Below are 21,311 nucleotides of genomic sequence, written 5' to 3' on the forward strand. Positions count from 1 at the left end.
ATGTCTAAAATAAACATTTGCAATAGGTCTCGCATTTTCAAGAGTTTAAGCTATTAGCATTGTAAATGATTATGCATTTTATTTATGTTTCAAAAACCAAAACATAAATAAAAGGCACTTTTATTTGCGATGCATCATGCCAATAGCTGAAACTCACATAACGAGACCTGTTGCAGTGCAAATGCTTGTTTTGGGACTTGTGCCCTGAAAATAACGGCATCCAAAGCGCGGTTACCTAAAAATACAACACTAAAAGTGTCACGCATGTTACAGAATATTATCTTGACACGTTAAGAGACACAGAATTGGACTCACACCTCCAATAATCTGGTAGTTTACCGTGACAGTACAAAAACTGCTTCTACTTTACCTCAGCGCAACACTTCATCCAACGACAGTCCTTAAAGTAAAAAGAAATCCTGTTGGGAAATACCACACGTGGTTAAGCGGTGCACCACGGCGACTCAAATCCCTCTCTGCCTGATAAACCGAGGCCGACACGCCAGTTCTCTTGCTAAATATTTTAAAATACTTCAAATAATTCAATTAGGCTTTCTTTGTATCTCAATTGGAAAGGAAACGTTATGAAACAAATTACAGCGCCCGAGAAACACCTTCAGGATCCATTGGAATGGCCTCTCCCTGAGGTGATCCGGAAGGACGCACAGGGGAGCGAGCACTCGTGCGTGCGTGCCCCAGAAGGCTGTGCGTCGGTGGAGCGTTTGCGGCGTGGCCCTGAAGGGTGTGCGTCGGTGGAGCGTTGGTGGCGTGGCCCTGAAGGGTGTGCGGCGGTGGAGCGTTGGTGGCGCTCCGCGCGTGCTCATTGATGGTATTTTTCAGCAGGAATCTTTTCTCTTTGATGCTCCTAAAATTAGCGATGAGCGAGCCAATAAACTACCAGGCACAGCCGAGCGTCTGCCTAAGTCAGAGCCTGTGAACGAGCCGAGCTGACATCTTTTACATCATGTAACAATATGATGACTCTCTTCAAAATTCAAACAGGTAATTTTTTTTATTGCATGAGAAAGCATTTCACCTTTAGAATATCAGATTATAATCACGGCATTGAGAGAGTATCAGAGGTGATATTTTTTAAGGAATAATATAAACACATTCTGCCCTAAAGACAATGCCATTAGTGTCAGTGATCATGTGCACTTTAAATTGGGCCTCAGCAAGCGCAGCAGGCTGCCGGGGAGCAGGGGGAGGCGTGCGCGGCAGCAGGGGGCATGCGGGGGGCTGCGAGATTCATTTGTGGGAGAGATAATTGCTGGTGCTCGCTCCCGAAAGTGAATCTCCTGACATGCATGCGTTGCCATTGAAGGCAATGGAACGCGTGCATGTGCTTGGCTGAAAAGCCAAAGTGATCACAAAAGATCTTTTTGCCTTTGCAGCGCATGCCCGCTGCATAGGCAAGACCTAAAAACTGTAAAAAAATGAAGACACAAAAGGGTATGCAGCTGCCCCACAGACTCCGTGTCCTCTGCTGCACCTTAGCTGGCACCAAGGGCCTGACCCAAATCCCTTCCCACGGGATCCTGGGTCCAAGCTGTCAGTGCACATGCTCCGCACACTCATACACATTCCACGTATATGTATGAAAATGCTCTCTGTGATGCCCAAACCCTGTTGAGGATTGCAAGGAGCATTTGACATATTGTTCCTTAAACGTCAATGACCCATCTGTGAAGTACCTCAGCCATGAATAACACCCTCAACTAATGCTGGATTGAAGGTCCACAACTTCTTGCATTCTCGGACTTTTAAAAGATGTGGTTCAGATAGAGAACATTGACACATAAATCTCAATGACGTAAGGGTCTTTAGACCATTTACTCTTAAACTGGAAGGGATTCTTTATTTTGTTTCATGTGAAGGGATGTTCATGGATCGTTCCCGTGATCAGCCACCTGCAAAAAATAAAACATTTTCTGATCAACTCTCTTAACTATTATTTGCTTAGTCAAAAAAAAAAATCTGAGAATGAGAAGTAAACACTTCTCTCATTCTCTCGTGTTCTATTTATTCTGTGGTTTTCAAATGTTGCTATCTATGCATGTGACTTGGTGAGAAAGTTTGCAGGAGCCATCAGAACTTATTAAGCCCTTTTTGTAATAAAAATATTTTTTCCTTTTGTGTCTTGGGAATTTGCCTTACTATTGAGCCTAAAACTGATAGCCAAATATACAATTATTAGCCTTTTACCACAAGGGTAGCCAAGTCAAGCAGTCCAAACGTATTCACAGGAATGGTGTGAGGTTTTGTGCTTATAACTCAATAAAGCATTTAAAAGAGTTAATAATTAATTTTCCAACTTGTGTTTTATTGCCATGACGTAGAAGAATAATGTACGCAAAAGGTCAGACGGCATTATGAGTTCTAACAACAGCTCTCCATGCAGTTTGGTTCACTACATTCTACTTTACTGGATCTATTTCAGTTTCTACAGGTCGAACCTTCCATTGCTGGCTATGATGGAGGCAGCACCCACTTTAGATCATGTGTTATCCTAATGGCGAACAAAGCGATACCAAAGGGGATGATGGACGGAGCGTTTGAGCAAATCAAACACTTACCCCCAGTCAACTGATCTGGGTTTAATCCATCACTATTCTTTAGCTCAATACACCAACCCAGTTCAGACATGGCCATATGCAAATCAGTCTCACCCTGTGCATCATTGGAACAATCCAACCCGAACTGCCAAGCCATGTCTTCCTTGGACCGGAAACAAGCATCCTGGGACCAGTTTCGGATTCATAATCCTCATCAGCCAGGCTATCTTGAATCCAGTGGTAGAGTGAGCAAGGGACCCACGTCTGGGCATACCCTGCCAACTTAGGGCGAACAAAGCGATACCAAAGGGGATGATGACGGAGCGTTTGAGCAAATCAAACACTCACCCCCAGTCAACTGATCTGGGTTTAATCCATCACCATTCTTTAACTCACTCCACCACCCAGTTCAGACATGGCCATATGCAAATCAGTCTGACCCTGTGCTTCATGGGAACAGTCCAGCCCAAACTGCCAAGCCATGTCTTCCCTGGATTGCAAACAAGCATCCTGGGACCGGTTTCGGATTCGTAATCCTCATCAGCCAGGCTATCTTGAATCCAGTGGTAGAGTGAGCAAGAGACCCATGTCTGGGCATACCCTGCCAACTTAGGGGGAACAAAGCGATACCAAAGGAGATGATGGACGGAGCGTTTAAGCAAATCAAACACTTACCCCCAGTCATTTGATCTGGGTTTAATCCATCACTATTCTTTAGCTCACTCCACCACCCCAGTTCAGACATGGCCATATGCAAGTCAGTCTGACCCTGTGCCTCATGGGAACCGTCCAGCCCGAACTGCCAAGCCATGCCTTCCCTGGACCGGAAACAAGCATCCTGGGACGGGTTTCGGATTCATAATCCTCATCAGCCAGGCTATCTTGAATCCAGTGGTAGAGTGAGCTAGGGACCCACGTCTGGGCATACCCTGCCAACTTAGGGTGAACAAAGCGATACCAAAGGGTATGATGACTGAGCGTTTGAGCAAATCAAACACTCCCCCCCAGTCAACTGGTCTGGATTTAATTCATCACCATTCTTTAGCTCACTCCACCACCTAATGGCCCATTAAGTTGTCGCACTGTATAAAATGTGGAGAGGTAACGTGGGTGCCTGAGAAGGCGGAGTATACGCTCCACTAGATATAAGTAGGGTTCGTTAAACCTTTTCTGGCAGGATCTAGATCGGGTCCACAGGGAAAGCTGAAACTCAAACAAAGTGAAGAACCCACCTTAGATTGTCATATGGTTAACAATGAAGGTCGAAGCCACTGATATTTGTTGTGACTCTTCTATTCTGAGCGCCAGGGCTCTTGAGGTCTCCTGTTCTTTATATTGTAACCTGTTATTACATTTAGGACATTCTTAACTCTGAGATGTCAGAGATGCTACAAGAATGCCACAGGATGCACTTGTGCCACTCATGAGCACTCAGCTGTCTGAGGCAATCCTACATTTTTGGTATAATGAATGGGCACCAGACACTCAAGGCCTCACCACACTGATAGAGCCGCACATCCTTCTCAGGGCTATAGAGTGCAGCCCTGTTCCATTCTCGGAGTTGTCTTTATCCTGTAATGACACCTCAAGTACCACTTCTTTGCAATCATTCATCTCCTTTAAAGCAGGTGCAATACACCTCTGCTCCGGGCAAGGTAATGAAAATCTGGGTTCCTGTTCTCAATCCTGTTGAAGGGGAGTTGGCCATCAACGACCTCAATCATGGAGGACAGAAGAGTTTCTCAAACCCACTGATGTGAAACCACAAATTATGGTGTGGAAAATTATGGATCAATGACTGCTGGTTTCTGCCCATATTTAGATCTCATTTGGAAAAAGAATGTGTGTATTCCAAAGGTCCAGCTCTACTACACGGTTCATGCAATTTTTTTGTTTTTCTTATTCCTATCAGACTGATCCAGCAAGGGAAATGGCCTTAACAATGCGGACTGAGCCACAAGTGCCATTTCCCCGCAATCGGAACCACGGTTGTCTTAACCAAACATATGCCTTAACAAGGCATATGTGTGGTAAGGCACTGAGCGGTCAAAATGCTGAGATCGGTGGGCACCGGCAGATGAAGGGTTGGTAGAGGACGTGGAGACGTAAGTGGGGCTGGGGCTGTTTTTGGGGGGGATAGTTTTTAGGTCGAAGCACGACCTGCATTCAATGCATAAGCATTGATTGCAGTGCTTCGACAAGTAATGTCACCCGTTTTTGGGAATGTGGACAGGAGAGGGTGCACGAGCGCAGATCTGCTCAGTTTTTACCTCGTGAGCGCGCACGGCGCCGTGCCCCTCTCCTGCCTCATTCCCTTGTTGTGGACGCGCTTTTGCTAGTGGCTGTTAAGTTTCGTTTTGACTAGTGTGAAATCAGTTTTGTTTACACCTGTTTTTTATGGAACACACACGGCACGGCAATTTCCAATACAACAGGCACACACATATATACATACATCAGGCACACACATCCCCTCCTTCTACACGCATGCATACATACATAGAGAACACCCCCCCCACCCCCCGCCGCCCACACACATGCACACACATCCCCTCCTTCTACCCCCACTCCCCCCTCACTCACCGGGCTCTTTTTCCATGTCCCTCTCCCTCCAACGGGTCACTCTCGGCGGCAGCAGGCTCTGATTTCTCCCTCCAGCGGGTCACTCTCGGCGGCAGCAGGCTCTCATTCAGGGTTGGAGATCGGCGTGTCTTCTCCGCGATCCACATCCACAGCTTGCGCCGAGAGCCCGAGACAGCCGATGTGCACGCTCACGGCGGGCGACGGCGTCTCATGCGCTCCCACCGCGGTTTCGCGCCCAGAGATCGTCTTCCTGAAGGAGAGGTGGTGCACTAGCTTTGAATTAATTTTGGGCACTTTACTTATTAAATATTTTTAGCCCTTGCGCTTGAAGGCTTTTTTTTTATTTGCGGCCGATGAGAGGCGGGCCGCTTTGAACTACAAAATGACGTGACCAACGTAACGTTTGTAGTTCAACGCGGCCCATTCCTCAGTCGCGCCACAAAAAAAAACAGGGGTTACAACCTAATGCTTGTTTCAAAAAGACATCAGCGCCAATGAATCTCTGAGCGACGGGTCTGCAAATACTTAAACCATTCCAAGCGGGTGATTATTTCATAAAGACATTTTTTTTGGGTGCAGAACGGAACGCAAAGAATGCATTATTTCCCATGGATACGCAAACACGGGCACCTCCGAAATCTCTGCACTTACCACACTGTTAGGTGGATTACATCATAAGCAAGGAATACAAAACAGGTTTCCTCTGTTGACCTTGACGGGGTTCCCCCTCCCCTCCCGGCCGTTTGTAGAGATTGAAAAGGCAGAGCAGGTTTCAGCTGCCAGCCTAAACTAACAATTGCCTCTGTCCCTTACAGCTGGTGCCGGGGGGACCTACGGCTCGGACCCCTCGGGGGCAGATGTTGCAATAAAGAGAATAAAAGCACCAAACGTTTGTATTGTCCGCACCCGGCTTAACCTTATATACACATACCAGTCTCGGAAGTATGAAAGTCTGAGTCAGTCCTCTCGAGAATCAAACGTCGGATTTAATTACCTCCTCTGGAACCCTTGGCACAGGTAGTGGTAAACGGTCGGGTTTCTGTCCCCTTCTGTCTTGGTAGGGGGACCCGTCAGGGGTGCCCCCTGTCTCCGTTGCTTTTCGCGTTTGCTCTGGAACCGTTGGCTGCGTGGCTTCGATGGGAACCTTCACTCAAAGGGATCCGTTGGTCACCGGATTTTGAAGACCGCGTCTCGCTTTATGCGGATGACATTCTTCTGTATCTTACTTCCCCGCGTAAATCTTTGAATGTCTTATTTGACGTTCTTACTTCGTTTGGTGCTAACTCGGGTCTGGTTATTAATTGGGCTAAGTCCTGTGTGTATGTTCTCTCGGGTGTTTTGCCCCCATTACCGGACAGGTTTCCTATCCAGGTTGTCCAATCTGGCTTCAAGTATTTGGGGATCTTTATTACGCTGGACTCCTCACTCCGGTTCGAGCGTAACCCCCTCCCCCCGCTTCTTAGACTGCGACTGGATGTGGCCTGTTGGCGTAAGCTACCCCTGTCTCCTCTGGGCAGGGCGGCCCTTTTTAAAATGATGTCTTTGCCGCGATTCCTATACGCGCTTCAAAATTCTTATGACGACATTCCCGCTACCTATTTCCGGGAGATCGAGAGTCTTCAAAGGCAACTGATCTGGGACGGGCGTCCACGTATCGCCCTTGCGAAACTTACCATCCCTTGGTATGACGGGGGCATGGCGCTCCCCGATATCAAGAGATATTATTGGGCTGCCCAGCTGTCTGACATTAACCACGCAATGTATTCCCCGGGTCGAGATCCGGCCTTTGAGATGGATAGACTCCAGCTGCCGGGAGGGGATTTTAATAGAGCGCTTTATTCCAGATCGGCCGGGCGCCATCTTGCGGGCCCGTCCAGGATCGCAGTCCATGTGTGGCGCGCCGCGAATGTGAGTTTGGGATGGGAGAATCGACTGACAATGGCGACTCCGCTTTATGCTTCTGAACGTTTGGGGTGTCTCTGGTCTACTAAGGGCTTTGACCGCTGGGATATGATTGGGATATGTAAAGTGGGTGATGTCTGTGTGAAGGGTAGAGTGAAGTCTTTCCAGGCCCTTAAGGCAGAATATGACTTCAGTGATAGAGAGTTTTTTCGGTATTTGCAGGTCCGGCATGCCCTGGCCTCAGTTCTGACTCCTGATGTGACCCTGCCCGAGTCCTCCCCCCTTGAGGATCGTATACTGGATGGACACCTGCCCGATAGCACTATCTCCCTTATTTACAAGAAACTGATTAATAATCGCGCTGACTTATTGGTCCGACTTAGGGAGGTTTGGGTCGGTGACGGATTGGACTTGGATGACGAGGATTGGCAGTCGGCACTCTCTTCTCCGAAAGAGGTCGCCATCCCCGCCCGTCTCCATTTGGTTCAACTTAAGATCCTCCACCGGGTGTATGTAACTGGTCCGCGTCTGGTTGTGATGGGTTTTTCCCCAGATGGCTTATGCAAGCGTGGTTGTGGGATGAGTGCTACATTTCTGCATATTCTTTGGGAGTGCCCGGTGGTAGCAGCCTACTGGATTGATGTGCTTGCGGTGATGACTGTTGTGACTGGTATTACCCTGCGGCCTGAGGCCCGACGATGCCTGTTGAACGTGTGGGAACCCACCGACTATTCTGTGGCCCAGACCAGATGGGCGACCTTGGGATACATAGTCGCGAAGCGGGACATTGCGCAACTCTGGGGCGCATCCAGACCTCCCGAAGTCTCGGTGTGGGAGGATAACATGGACTGGTCCATGTTCCGAGAGAAGACCGTCTATGTGGCTAGGGGCAGACCCAGGGCGTGGACGAAGATTTGGGGTCAGTGGAATGCATATCGTGGAGATATTTGTACCCCTCCCTTGGTTGACACTCCCGATGTTACCCTATCTCCCTAGGCTGACGTTCCCGAAAATTTTTCATGTTGTTTTAGGATTTTCTGCCCTCCCCGCTGGTCCCCCCCCCCGGCCTTGCCGAGTCCCATTGATTTGCTTTTGTCTTCCTGATTAGTGGCTTTCCCCTCCGCCTTCTGGGCTGACTTGATTAATGTGCATTCGCCTTGTTTAGAGTTTTTTTTTTTTATGACTAATACAGAAAATTGTTATGTCCTGTCCTATGCTTTGAGCAATAATTGGTATATGCTTTGTGCCTGGCCACGGAAGTGATCGTTTGCTTCTTATGTTGTGCGTTGCTATTAGCGGCCAGCCCGTGTGGTTGTGGGCCCATCTCTGTAATTCTTATTTTATTGCTCAATAAAAGTCTTTAACCAAAAAAAAAAAAAATAATAAATTACCTCCTCTGCCGCAGTTGGGTTTTTATCTTATCGTGCAAAAAGGCCCAGGAATAGAAAGTTTCCCGTTGCTCTGCAAAGCGAGGCTCGGGCGCAGGCTGCACGAGGCGGCTGCAGGACTCTGGCAGGACTCAGGCGGAGCAGCAGCACCTTGTCTCGCGGGTGCTGCGGACCGCGCGCTGGCGCGCAGGATGTATTTTTATAATTTTACTTTTGAATGGAAGGCTCAGCCTCAGGTGGGAGGGCCTCGGTGAGATCGAGAGCGGAGTGCGGGTACCCTGAGCCCGGGGCACCGGAGCCAGCTCAACCGGAGCCCGGATACCATGCTGCAGAGGTGACTCAAAGTTCCACCCAGTGGGCCCGTCCCTGGATTTGGACCAGTGAACCCACCTTGCGACTGCCCCTGACGCTGGGCACAATGGAGGCGACGCACTGGCCTTGTGGAGCACTTCTGTCAGTACCGATTCTCCGCCGGGTACCGGAGCACCAGAATGCTCGCCCGGCCAGGCCGAGGTGGCTGGCATGACGGGGAGGAAGCCGCATGCGGGCACTGCCTGCTTTGGCATCGTCACCCGCAGATTTCGCAGCATTTTCCGGCACTTTCCTAAGTCCAGGTCTTGGTCGGAGGGCCTGCAGCTGCTCCGATCCCCGAGCCGCGAGCTGCGACCCCTCGGAGGTACGTAACGGCTCGAGACCTTCTCCACTTCCATATGCTGTTTTTTCAACCTAAACGCCTTATAATATTGTACCATACGGTAAAACTACATCACTTAGTTGGCTGCTATTAGTATTTCATGAGCAGAAGTGTTTTCGAAACGCACAGTTCACTGAAATAGTGCAGTCTGTATGTCCGAATTATACTTGACTGTATACTTCCCCTAATATTGCAGACGATAATATAGAGTATCGCAGCACAATATACTAAACTAAATTAAGTATGCATCACTGTGATAAATAAATATACTCACATAATACATTTCTAGTACATTTGTCAATGCCATGGTTATTATCAATAAATGGAGTTGAATAAAATTGTATAAAGAGCAATTCTACTAATAAATACGCATTCACACAATTAATACTACAGGGGACGTTTAACTTTAATACCACTATGCAGCAACACTGACAACAGGAAACCAATGTGGGCATATTTGATCCTTCTCGAAAGTAGTAAGCCCGGTGCCACTGCTGGAACTTCAACTTGTGAACAGAAAGAGCAATTAACCTTTCATCCTTCCGATAGTATTAAAAAGGCTACCATTGAGTTGGGCAATATTAAACTCACAAACCACAATACATTAGCAGCAAGTGCAATATGAAAACAGGAGGACACAAACTCCTGTGTATAGTGGTGAAGGTGCGCCAACAAACACTCTTTGCTCAAGCAGCGAGGCATCTTAAGATGTCTGTTTCTCCACCCTCCAACTCCACCCTCCAACTCCACCCTCCCCCCTCCAACTCCCCCCTCCAACTCCACCCTCCAACTCCCCCCTCAAACTCCACACTCCCACTCCAACTCCACCCTCCAACTCCACCCTCCAACCCCAACTCCACCCTCCAACCCCAACTCCACCCTCCAAACCCAACTCCACCCTCCAACCCCAACTCCACCCCCAACTCCACCCTCCAACCCCAACTCCACCCTCCAACCCCACCCTCCAACTCCACCCTCCAACTCCACCCTCCAACTCCACCCTCCCACTCCAACTCCACCCTCCCCCCTCCAACTCCCCCCTCCAACTCCCCGCTCCAACTCCACCCTCCAACTCCACCCTCCAACTCTCCCCTCCAACTCTCCCCTCCAACTCCACTCTCCACCCTCCAACTCCCCCCTCCAACTCCCCCCCAACTCCCCACTCCAACTCCACCCTCCAACTCCAACTCCACCCTCCAACTCCACCCTCCAACTCCACCCTCCCACTCCAACTCCACCCTCCCACTCCAACTCCACCCTCACACTCCAACTCCACACTCCCCCTCCAACTCCCCCCTCCAACTCCACCCTCCCACTCTAACTCCACCCTCCAACTCCACCCTCCAACTCCACCCTCCAACTCCCCACTCCAACTCCACCCTCCAACTCCACCCTCCAACTCCACCCTCCAACTCCACCCTCCAACTCCACCCTCCAACTCCACCCTCCAACTCCACCCTCCAACTCCAACTCCACCCTCCAACTCCACCCTCCCACTCCAACTCCACACTCCAACTCCACCCTCCAACTCCACCCTCCCACTCCAACTCCTAACTCCCCCCTCCAACTCCCCCCTCCAACTCCACCCTCCAACTCCACCCTCCAACTCCACCCTCCAACTCCAACTCCACCTTCCAACTCCACCCTCCAACTCCACCCTCCAACCCCAACTCCACCCTCCAACCCCAACTCCACCCTCCAACCCCAACTCCACCCTCCAACCCCAACTCCACCCTCCAACCCCAACTCCACCCTCCAACCCCACCCTCCAACCCCACCCTCCAACCCCACCCTCCAACTCCACCCTCCAACTCCACCCTCCAACTCCACCCTCCCACTCCACCCTCCCACTCCACCCTCCAACTCCAAACCCACTCTACAACCCCACTCTCCAACCCCAACTCCAACTCCACCCTCCAACTCCAACTCCACCCTCCATCACTCAGGGCCTCCACAGCCTCACTCAGGGCCTCCACAGCATCACTCAGGGCGTCCCCAGCATCACTCAGGGCGTCCACAGCATCACTCAGGGCGTCCACAGCATCACTCAGGGGCACCACAACATCACTATGCGCTACCAGAGCATCACTGAACGCCACAGCATCACTGAACGCTACAGAATCACTCCGCGCCATCACAGCATCAATCTGTGCAACCATTCAACTACAACTGGTTCAAATATGTTCGCTCAATGTTTCAAGCTTTATTACAAATGTCACAAAAAGATGTTAATATTTCACTTCTGATCTTGGATTTTCATCACAATAAAATACACTGAACATATTCTTCACAAAAGTTATTTACAAATGTTTAAGCTATTGCCATTATAAATTACAATCACTTTTATTTAAGTATTATTTATTAAAAAAATTAAAAGCCATTGTTATTTGTAATATCAATAAATCTAAGTCACGTAAATACAAAACATGTTGCATTACAAATGCTATAGGTGTCACATTTCCGAAAGATATAACTATTGGCATTGTAAATGACAAAGCTATTAATTTAGCTATTTTCAAAACAAACACATAAATAAAAAAATTGTAATTTACAAGACCAATAGCTCAAACTTTCCTAATGCGAGACCTATTGCATTGCAAATGCTTGTTGGTGGTTGGGGGTAGTTTTCAGGGCTTGGTTGGGGGCTTGGGGTTACTTACTGGGCTGGAGGGCAGGGTTGTTTTTAATGGTTGGGTTGTTTTTAGGGCTCGGGTAGGTTTTATGGCCTCAAGGGGGCTGGGGTGGTTTTGGAGGCTCAGGTGTAGTCAGGGTAGTTTTATTTGCTCAGGGGGTCTGGGTACTTTTAGGGGTCTTTGGAGTGGTCGGTGAGGTTTTTAGGGCTCAGGGTAGGGTTGGGGGAGTTTTTGGGGCTCAGGTTGGTGTCAGGTAGTTTTTAGTGCTCTGGGGGTCGGGTAGTTTTTAGGGCATGGGAAGGCTGGGGAGGTTTTGAGGACTGGGGGGTGGGGGATTGGTTAGATTTTGGGTCTCAGGTGTTTTTTAGGGCTCAGGTTCGTTTTAGGGATAAGGACGGGTGGCCCCAGTGTGGCCTTTACCACACATACATTTACCAGTCATTCCTATGTCACAAAATTGTGTTAAAGGCAGGTGAGGTAAGATCATGCATGATCCATGAATAATGGAATTAATGCAGCCACATGATCAGCGAGTAGTGCAAGATTTTTCTATGTTTGGTAACATTTTCCAGAGGATGAGAGAGCACACAATGGTGCTGGTGGGCTTGTTGTCGCAAGAACCTCTTGCTGCTCATGCAGAATTCAAGAGATCCTAGATGGGAGGGGCCTAATACTGCACTGAACCTTTACTACTGAACCACTCTTCCTCAAAGCTAAGACTCTGAGTAGCCCTGAAATGTTTCAGTGCTAGGAATCTTGTGCCATGATGTCCCTGGGTGGGCTTTCATATTTTCCATGTGTAACTCACCAGCAAAGGCCTAATGCCACAGGGATGAAGTAGTGTGTCACAAAAAGGGATGCCCACCACTGAACTAGGAACTATAATTTGCCCACCATCTGATTATATACAAGTAGCAGTTTGTGGTAGCATAATTGATATAGGAGGACCATATTTTTTTAGCTGACATCCCAGAGCCACTGGTTTACAACCATAGCTGAGTAAACTGTTACCCATCATATATAACTGTATCAAACCTCAATCCCTGAGTATGCTATGGTAATATCTACAACTGTGTGTGCAATTGTCTAATATGTGGGGGTTCCTATGTTTTTGAAACGCCTAATGATTACAGGCCAGGAGTGATGCCTGTTTTATAGCAATAGAATTTATACTGCTGTCTGAAGCTACACGTACCCTTGCCATTCCACATGCATACACAAATATGCTTGTACTCAGGTGTGTGTGCGCACACACACACATATGGAGCGCGTGCATTAACCTTCTAGTCTACCTTACTAGCACAGGCACCCGTTATCTGTAGATTATACAGTGTACTCATTGTAGCAGAGATTCAGCTTCCAGAGCTATCTTATGGGGATTGGAAATGTTTCCCTGCAGAGGAAACAGTTTCAGTGGTATGGAGAACGATTTATTTATTGGCAGTGCTTCTTAAACTCTTTTTGCATAAGGAGACTCAAACAGTTGGAGGATTTTGACGAGATCATACTGGCTGATATTTATCTGTGTCCCCCCTCTAAACACATAACGTAAGTGCCTTCCTTTTTATTTGGGTACAGTGCAGGGCTTGCAGAGAAATCAGCTTCACAGCCCTCCATCAAATCTCTGTAACTAAGATACAGTCTTGGTAGTAACCCTCATCAAAATGGAAGCTCTTCATTTAGTATGTTTTATTTAATTTCAGTGAAACAGGAAAAATGTTCCAAGAAACGAAGGGAAAGAAATGTCGGAAAGAGTAATTCTCCAATTGTGCATTGATAAGAAAAATGTTTAGGGCTGATTTAGATCATTCTGGACTGGACAGGTCTCGCCAGTGCTTTTTGGGGTGTCCGCCCGCCTGTTGCCTTGTCAGTCTGCCTGCCCGATTTAGATGTTGGCTGGGCACCAGAGGGAAGACCACCTCAGTCCTAACAACTCCGCCAGGATATATCTACTGTACCAATGGCGTCAAAGGCTAAGGCGGTTGTGGGAGGGTGTCCCACCAAAATTCCCACTGTCCAGATTACAATGTGCCTTTCCATTGAGGCAACTATGGTGGGGTAGCCTCCAAGCTCAATTTAGCAGAACAAGTAAATATTCATGTTTTTTAGGGGTCCCATTACTGATTCTGGAGCTTTTTTTACAAGTTCATTGCGCTGCCAGTGCATCACTTTTATTGACATACCAGCCGCGCAATGGGCTTCTAATATTTACAAGGGCATGTAAAGTCACCCTGTGTGACTTTTCATGGCCTTGGGAATGTGTTTGGCTTTTACGCATAGCTCCACGTGAAAGGGGTTCTCTATGGGTGTTGCTGTGGGTGTTCCTGTGCAACATCAATAGAACTTGACGCATTCCCAGATTTGCAAGATTTTGTATATTGGGAATGCGCCAGCAACCCTACGTGCTTCCCCAGGGGAGGCGCAACGTGAAGAAATACTTTTATTTCTCAACATGTTTTCCTCTTTCTATGTGTGTTGCATTCTGCAGCATGCATAGAAAGAGAAAACTAAATTAAGGGTTGTTTTTTTGCAAGATGGTTTAGAAGTATGCCTCCCCAAGAAAGACAAGGATTCGTCATGGGGAAGCTCAAAATAGTTTAATTAAGTAATACAGCTTTAGAGATACCATCCATCTTCAAGCTCAGACCAACTGCCACTGACCACGATCCATGCTCCCGCCTAGCAACCTTCCCCACATTCCAGAATGTCTAAGTACAGGACATCACAACTTCTCCCCCTTACACATTTATAACCCAAGAAGAACTAAAAGGAAGCTTATCTATAGGGACATTAGGCACAAACACAAAAAACATACAATGCTTGTATTAACAAAAGCAATCTAGCAGAACATCACATTGTTCTTCTTTTTGTTGGGAAAGGAAACCTAACTGGTAGTATATTAGAGAATCAAGTGCAAATACAGAAAAGATACAATGCTTGCATTAACAAGCACAATCTTGCAAACAACTGGGAATACTTCTTACATTAAGTGGTATGGAGATCTTAAACAAAAGCACAGGTGCACCACTCCTCAATACACAGAGAAAGCAAGTATACAATCTATTCCCAAACAGCAGTGTTCTTCCAAAGTTTCCCTGTATTCCAGTATCAAAAGGATTTGTAAAAACAGGGTCATAAACATCATTTGTTGACAGTGGCACAGCGACGCATTTCGTCCATGAAGCGGACTCCTTCAGGGCATTGTTTGTTCCCCGTATCATAAAGGGGTAACTGGGTTAACAGATATGTGGGTTCAAAAGCACGGAGCCATAGACAGCAAAATTTCAACTTCAAATTCCCAACTGATAACGATCCATCGTGTCATCTACACAATGATTAGATCTAATCCCAAGACTGCATGTTCATAGTCACAGACAAAGTATGTCAGTTTAGAAACGTTTCCTTCCGGAAAATCTAAAAACATTTCTGTTCGATGGCACTCAACGATATAAATGATTTCCCCATATAACACAGCATTTCAAGCAAAACTATCGATCATATCCGACCATATGCCTCTTATAAGCTTCCTTCTTCTGTCCTCCGGTTACTACGCCTGGTACTTTGATGGACCCCTTTCGACATGCTTGACAGCTCTTTACCGGCTGTTGGCCAATAATTGACGGTGCTGTGCCTTAAAAATATAAGAGGCATATGGTCCACTCCAAAGATAAGTACAACATCTTGATACTACTTGACACCCTGAAGACCCCCAAGAATGCCCTCCATCGCCCTCTAAAATACAGAGGCTTCAGAAATTAGTCCAAAAAGCATTCTTACGCCTCTAAAGGTGCTAAATGTGTGATGAAGGACGTGAAATCCTGGGACAACGATTGGAGCCTGAATTGATCGTAAGCCAAGGTCAAATCCAAGGAGGAGAAGTGCTTTGCTCCCTCAAGGCAAAACAACATCTCACTTATGTTAGGGAGCGGATAATGGTCAACTACCACTGCCTTGCTGAGTTCCCATAAATTGATACAGAGCCTGGCCTCCCCATTGGCTTTATTAGCCATAACAACAGGACAATGCCCACTTCGTGGCCTCAACTTATTGAAGAATTCCATTGGCTAAGAGTTCGTCTAATTCAACACTCATGCTCTCTTCTACTAATAGAAGTACATTTCTGACCTTGGCTACTTTTGGAGTGACATTAGGCTTCATCTTTATCTGGTGTATGTAGTTTTTGAGGCACCCAATTTTGCCGCAAAAACCTCAGGAAACTCTTTGACCCAATCTTGACTACCTTTACCAACCACTCTAACTGGAGGTAATTCTCTTAGACAAACAGACGGACTTTTATTAGGGTCCAGAAAAAGATGCAAATCACGCTGGAGTAACAAACATATAAGCAAGTCTCCTTTCATTGAGACATTCCTTTTTCCAGGAATAAGTCTTCCTTTAAAGTCAATTGTGCCCCAGAACTGTCCCAGCAGATCAAATGTCAGCCCACCAAAACCTTTTGGTCTGATGCACAGTTTTAGCAGCTTCACTTTCCGAACAGATTTCATTTGGAAAAGAGTTCTGGGACTAGAGTTGTTTTAGTCCCAGAGTCAAAGAGCATGCTCACTGGTGCATCATTAATCAATACCATCTCATGAGGACCTTGCCTGTCTTGCAACACTTGGAGAAATGACCTACTTCTACAAATTTTGCACATGTCCTTCCAGCCTGGGCAGTCTTTGAAGTTCACCATATGGCCAATGTTGCCACACCTGAAGCACTTCCCCTACAAATCTTTCATATTAGAGGATTTTGGAGGTAGTGCCTAAACTGGACTTGGGTTTGACAGAATTGCCCTCCACCACCTTGACAACATCACCCTCCTTCCTTTCCCCTGAACTGTCTTTACTTATAACATCAACACATGCCTTTGAATGTTCATGAGTTTTAGCTATAGTAACAACTTCTTGCATTGATGGATTGTCTTTTTACCACAGATTTTCTCTTGCTTTGTCAAGGGCACATCTCAACATAAATTGATCTCTTAAACTTTCTTCTAAGGTAGCCACAAAACTGCAAATGGAAGCTAACTTGTGCAAAACAATAATATTTTGTTCCACTAATTCGTCTTGCCTTTTCATCCTTCTCCCAAAGTGATACCTTTCAAGAACTGTGCTCACCTTGGAAAGATGGGGCTACTACAATTTCTTGATGGAAATCTCATACTCATTAAGGCTGGAGGAATCATTATCCGATAGTTCAGGAAGGTGCTCAAAAACCCTTTGTCCTGCAGAACCCAAGCAATGCACTAGCAACAAGGTCTTCCTCTCTGCGCTCAAGGATGTGCTACAAACACAAGCATAATGTCCAAAGACTTTCTTCCCTTTTAACCAGTTGAGAGGAGGATCTCCTAGGAATGTCAGGAAAAAAGGGAGGAGTCGTTGATGGAGCGGTAATTTCTTCTGGTAGTTTCTCAATGCAAAACACTCATGCTACCTCTAATTTACCGCTCAAAAGGTGTTGAGCCCTTCACACCATTTATTACCTTCAGGAGACTTTAAATAAAGATGAACATTCAAAAATGCAATTATTATTAAAAGCCAATAAAGAGAGTTGTTGAGTATTTAAAGGGTTTTATTTTCTAGTCAAAAGTTAAGTTTTTCTCTGACCCTTTATTCATTAGTAAAATATCAATCAGGTTACAGAATTTGGAAAACAGGAAAAATATCAATAATACAGAACACATTACAGTCTGCATATAAGCATTACATGTAGTTATGCAAATGTGGCTCAAAATTCTTAAAGAGTTTCTAAGAAAAATAGTCTTGCAAAGCTAATCAATAATTAAATAGTTGGCAAAAATCTCCCATAAAGAGAAATAAATGCATAAGACAAATACATCTTTTCAGACCTAATTAATTAGTCAAAGCATAAACTTAAAGTTTAGCATCTAAATCTAAAGAGCCTTTCTATCTGTTGCTGCTCTGTGCATCTCTCTGTGTCTAAAGAGCAAACAGGAGGGAGACAGCCCGCCCTTCCCCAGACCTCAAAGGAATGTGGCCTGCAGTGCCAAGATATGACGTGGAAGCAGAAACCTCCCCCTGACTCTCCTCGGACGCCCATGCACCCTTGACGATCTCGTACCTAACCCATAGGATGTCTGGCCTAATCTGTTCCTTCTCTCAAGAGCTCACACACCCCCCTAATGAGCCTAGAAGCCAGCTGAGCTGAGAAAAGCCAGCCCCCATCCAGAGAGGACATTATTTTATACTCTAATTATTGGCAGAGTACACAAAGATGTAGCATCTTTCAGGAAAACCTGTACGTGATTGGTCAGTCATGATGGCATGAGGTCACACTACCCTGACTCATTCTAAAAACCTGACTTTACCAGTTTTAACAAAAGAAGCATACATGAATAACTACATTTATAAACATTTGCAACATTTACTAGGAAAAATGTTTCATTCTAATTCTCTTCCTTCCCTTCTCAGCGCAGTAGGACGGATACTTTAGTTAGCTGGTACATTGGCACAGTCACAAGAATCTATAGTTCAAGATGTCCTTGACTCCTTTAGGAAAGCTGGTACAGTCTGCGCATGCTCCCTTTTCAGTAAAATTGCATGTCATAGCCTTGCTGGATTCACAGGCAGCCATTTAATTGTAGGCCCCAAAAATAAAACAAACACAAAGATAATATCAATTTCATGTAAATCAGCCCATTATGTTTCCCAACTCCATACTAATACCCCTTATAAATGTTTACCTAGCCAAGCTATTAGTTTCAAGCAGCTTTTCTATTATTTATGACAACATGCAAAAATGTGCAATGTGCAAAATAACATTTTCATGCTGTAGTGTAAATTTTAAAAGCACACACAATTAATATAGTGCACCCAGTTAATACAACACACACAGCAACATGCTTTAGTGTTTTGGATAGCTTTTCATGCAAAAAAGCATTTAGTCCCCTGTGTAGTGTTTGGTGCATTATTAATTCACACACATTATGAAAAGAGGTGGTATTAACTGAGAATATTTATCAAAATATGCAACAAGTCAAAGTCTTTTAAGACCGAAATAGTGAATTGCAAGGATGAGCTGGGAAGAGAGAAACACATTCTATTAATCTTCAAAGCTAAAAAGGCCACTTTTCTCTACATTGCAAAAAAACACATGTTAATTCAGCAAAAGCATTTCAGACTGAATAGGCCTCACTTTCATGTTTTTCATGTGCCATGTGTTTAACTTGCACCAAAATGTGTGTGGCAATTTAAATGCAGCCTGTCTGAAGCACAAAAAATAAAACAATGCCTGACTGCAGATGAAATCTGCTCCATCATCGTAACATTCTGCATAATGAAAATTTGAATCAGAAACAACCAAACAACAAGGAATTCTCAAGTTTGTGAAACGCAATGTCAGATAAAAAATGTTGACCTTTAAAATGACCACCAAAATGTGTAGACACGTGTCTAATAAAAACCCTTTTATTTTCCGTACTTATGATTTCCTTCTCCCCCTTTTTTATGGTGTGCACAACAGCCTGAGTGTGCTATTGTGAAAATTTTAAATTCAGCAGTGCCTTCTCCACTGTTTTATAAAGAAAGCAAATGCTGGCTGGCTTCAGCTGTGCACAACACAATTATATTATATCATCGGTGCACATCAGCGGGATGATAAGAAGCAATTGATCGTTGACTCCAGCTGTGACCAACACACCTGTTGAAAATCAGCTGTGCACATCAGCACTTTTGATATGAGCTGTGCGCATCAGCAGGATGATGAGAAGCAACTGATCATTTGCGCAACACGATAATTTTATATCAGCTGTGCTGTGCTCGTCAGCGGGATGATGAGAAGCAACTGATCATTGACTCCAGCTGTTCGCAATACAACTAAATATTATCAGCTGTGTGCATCAGTGTGATCATAGGACGCAGCTGTCCCTGAACCTCAGCTGTGCGCAGTACAATTTCACACCCAAGATGGCCACTGTATGAAACACCATGCTGTTGATGTTTCTTTGGTGACATAAGAAAGTTAAGTGCTTGAGGAAGACTGAAGACGCGCATGCGAGGTCTCAGGCCTGCTCCTTGCACTGACATTGTCCTAACAGAGGTAATTACACCCACCTACCCTAAAAGAACCTAAAATCCATTCTGAAATCCATTGGGGCTACCCCATACACCCCCTAACCCAGAACAGGCTCACCTCCCTTGGCCAGTCCAGAAACCACCGAGGGTCAGCCAAGCCTTCTCCACTGTTCATGCTCACATCAACAGAGGCGGCTCACGGAACAGACGCAATCCAACGAGCTTTGGAGTACACCCCGATCGAGTCCTCCACACCTACGGGGCACAGCTATGAGCCTTCCAGTCTAACAAGGTACTCCTCCTCCTCCAAATGTTGATCTGGACGTATGTTACTGTTGAAGTCTCTCCTAAGTTGTTTTGTGAGTAAGTAAATGATTGCCAAAATGTGGAAGTATGCCTCTCCAAGAAACACAAGGATTCTTTGTGGAGAAGGTCAATGTAGTTTAATTAAATAATACAGCTTTAGAGTCCCCAAACATCTACATGCTCAGACCAACTGCCACCGACCACGATCCATGCTCCTGTCCAGCAACCATCCCCACATTCCAGAATGCCTAAGTACTGGGCATCACAGATTGTCTCCCTTGCTGCACAAAATAAATCATCCTCTCTGCAAATGCACACCTGCAAAATGATGCAAGGGTGTCTGTGCTGGAGCATGGCTGAAGTATATGCACCAGCTCAGGGGAGGACAGGAATGTGCTGTATAATGTAAATATAGTGCTTTCCTGCACTTTTATTGTGATACAATGCAGTGCATCAGGAGAGCTTGCTGCGCTACCATGCGTCAAAATATTGTAAATGAGGCCTCTGTCTTCAGCTTCATAGTTTAAGTCCTTGTTGTCCTGTTGCTACTTGACCACTACGCTCATCACCACGTTGTCACCAGAATGTAAGGTGGACTTTTGTTTTGGGTGTGTGTTACAGTCAATGCTGTGTGTATGTTGTTGGTATGGATGTATGACGTTACAACGCACACTTTTACAACACATACCTTTACAACGCATTTTTTACAACGCAACATCCATTACAACGCATTCCATTACAACGCATGCCATTACAACAAATTTTTAAAAACTATCTTTACAACGCATTCCAATACAATGTATACTACCTTTACAACGCATACCATTACAACGCATAACATTACATTGCATGTATGGTAAGTAATGGATAGTGTGGGGGTAAAAATTACTATTCTAACTCCAGGGGGTGCAACAGTAGGGTAAGTGTTGGATAGTGTAGAGGTAAAAATTACTATTCTAACCCCAGGGGGTGCAACAGTAGGGTAAGTGTTGGATAGTGTATGGGTAAGAATTACTATTCTAACTCCAGGGGGGTGCAACAGTAGGGTAAGTGTTGGATAGTGTAGGGGTAAAAATTACTATTCTAACTCCAGGGGGTGCAACAGTAGGGTAAGTTTTGGAAAGTGTAAGGGTACTATGCGTTGTAATGTTATGCGTTGTAATGGTATGCGTTGTAATGACATGCGTTGTAGTGGTATGTGTTGTAGTGTCATGCGT

The 21,311-nt window shown here is 45.8% G+C and overlaps 1 pseudogene across 2 annotated transcripts in view; it reads left to right on the forward strand.

Annotated features, from left to right (window-relative positions):
* The first annotated feature begins 680 nt into the window (after positions 1-680).
* LOC144768027 (epidermal differentiation-specific protein pseudogene) overlaps positions 681-21,311 on the forward strand; it is a 171,530-nt pseudogene continuing 150,899 nt past the window's right edge. For both annotated transcript variants that reach the window (XR_013598418.1, XR_013598419.1), the window contains exon 1: positions 681-1,002. The product of XR_013598418.1 is annotated as an epidermal differentiation-specific protein pseudogene, transcript variant X1 (transcript). The remainder of the gene's footprint in view (positions 1,003-21,311) is intronic.

The sequence above is a fragment of the Lissotriton helveticus genome, chromosome 7, assembly GCF_964261635.1.
Source record: "Lissotriton helveticus chromosome 7, aLisHel1.1, whole genome shotgun sequence".
NCBI lineage: Eukaryota > Metazoa > Chordata > Amphibia > Caudata > Salamandridae > Lissotriton > Lissotriton helveticus.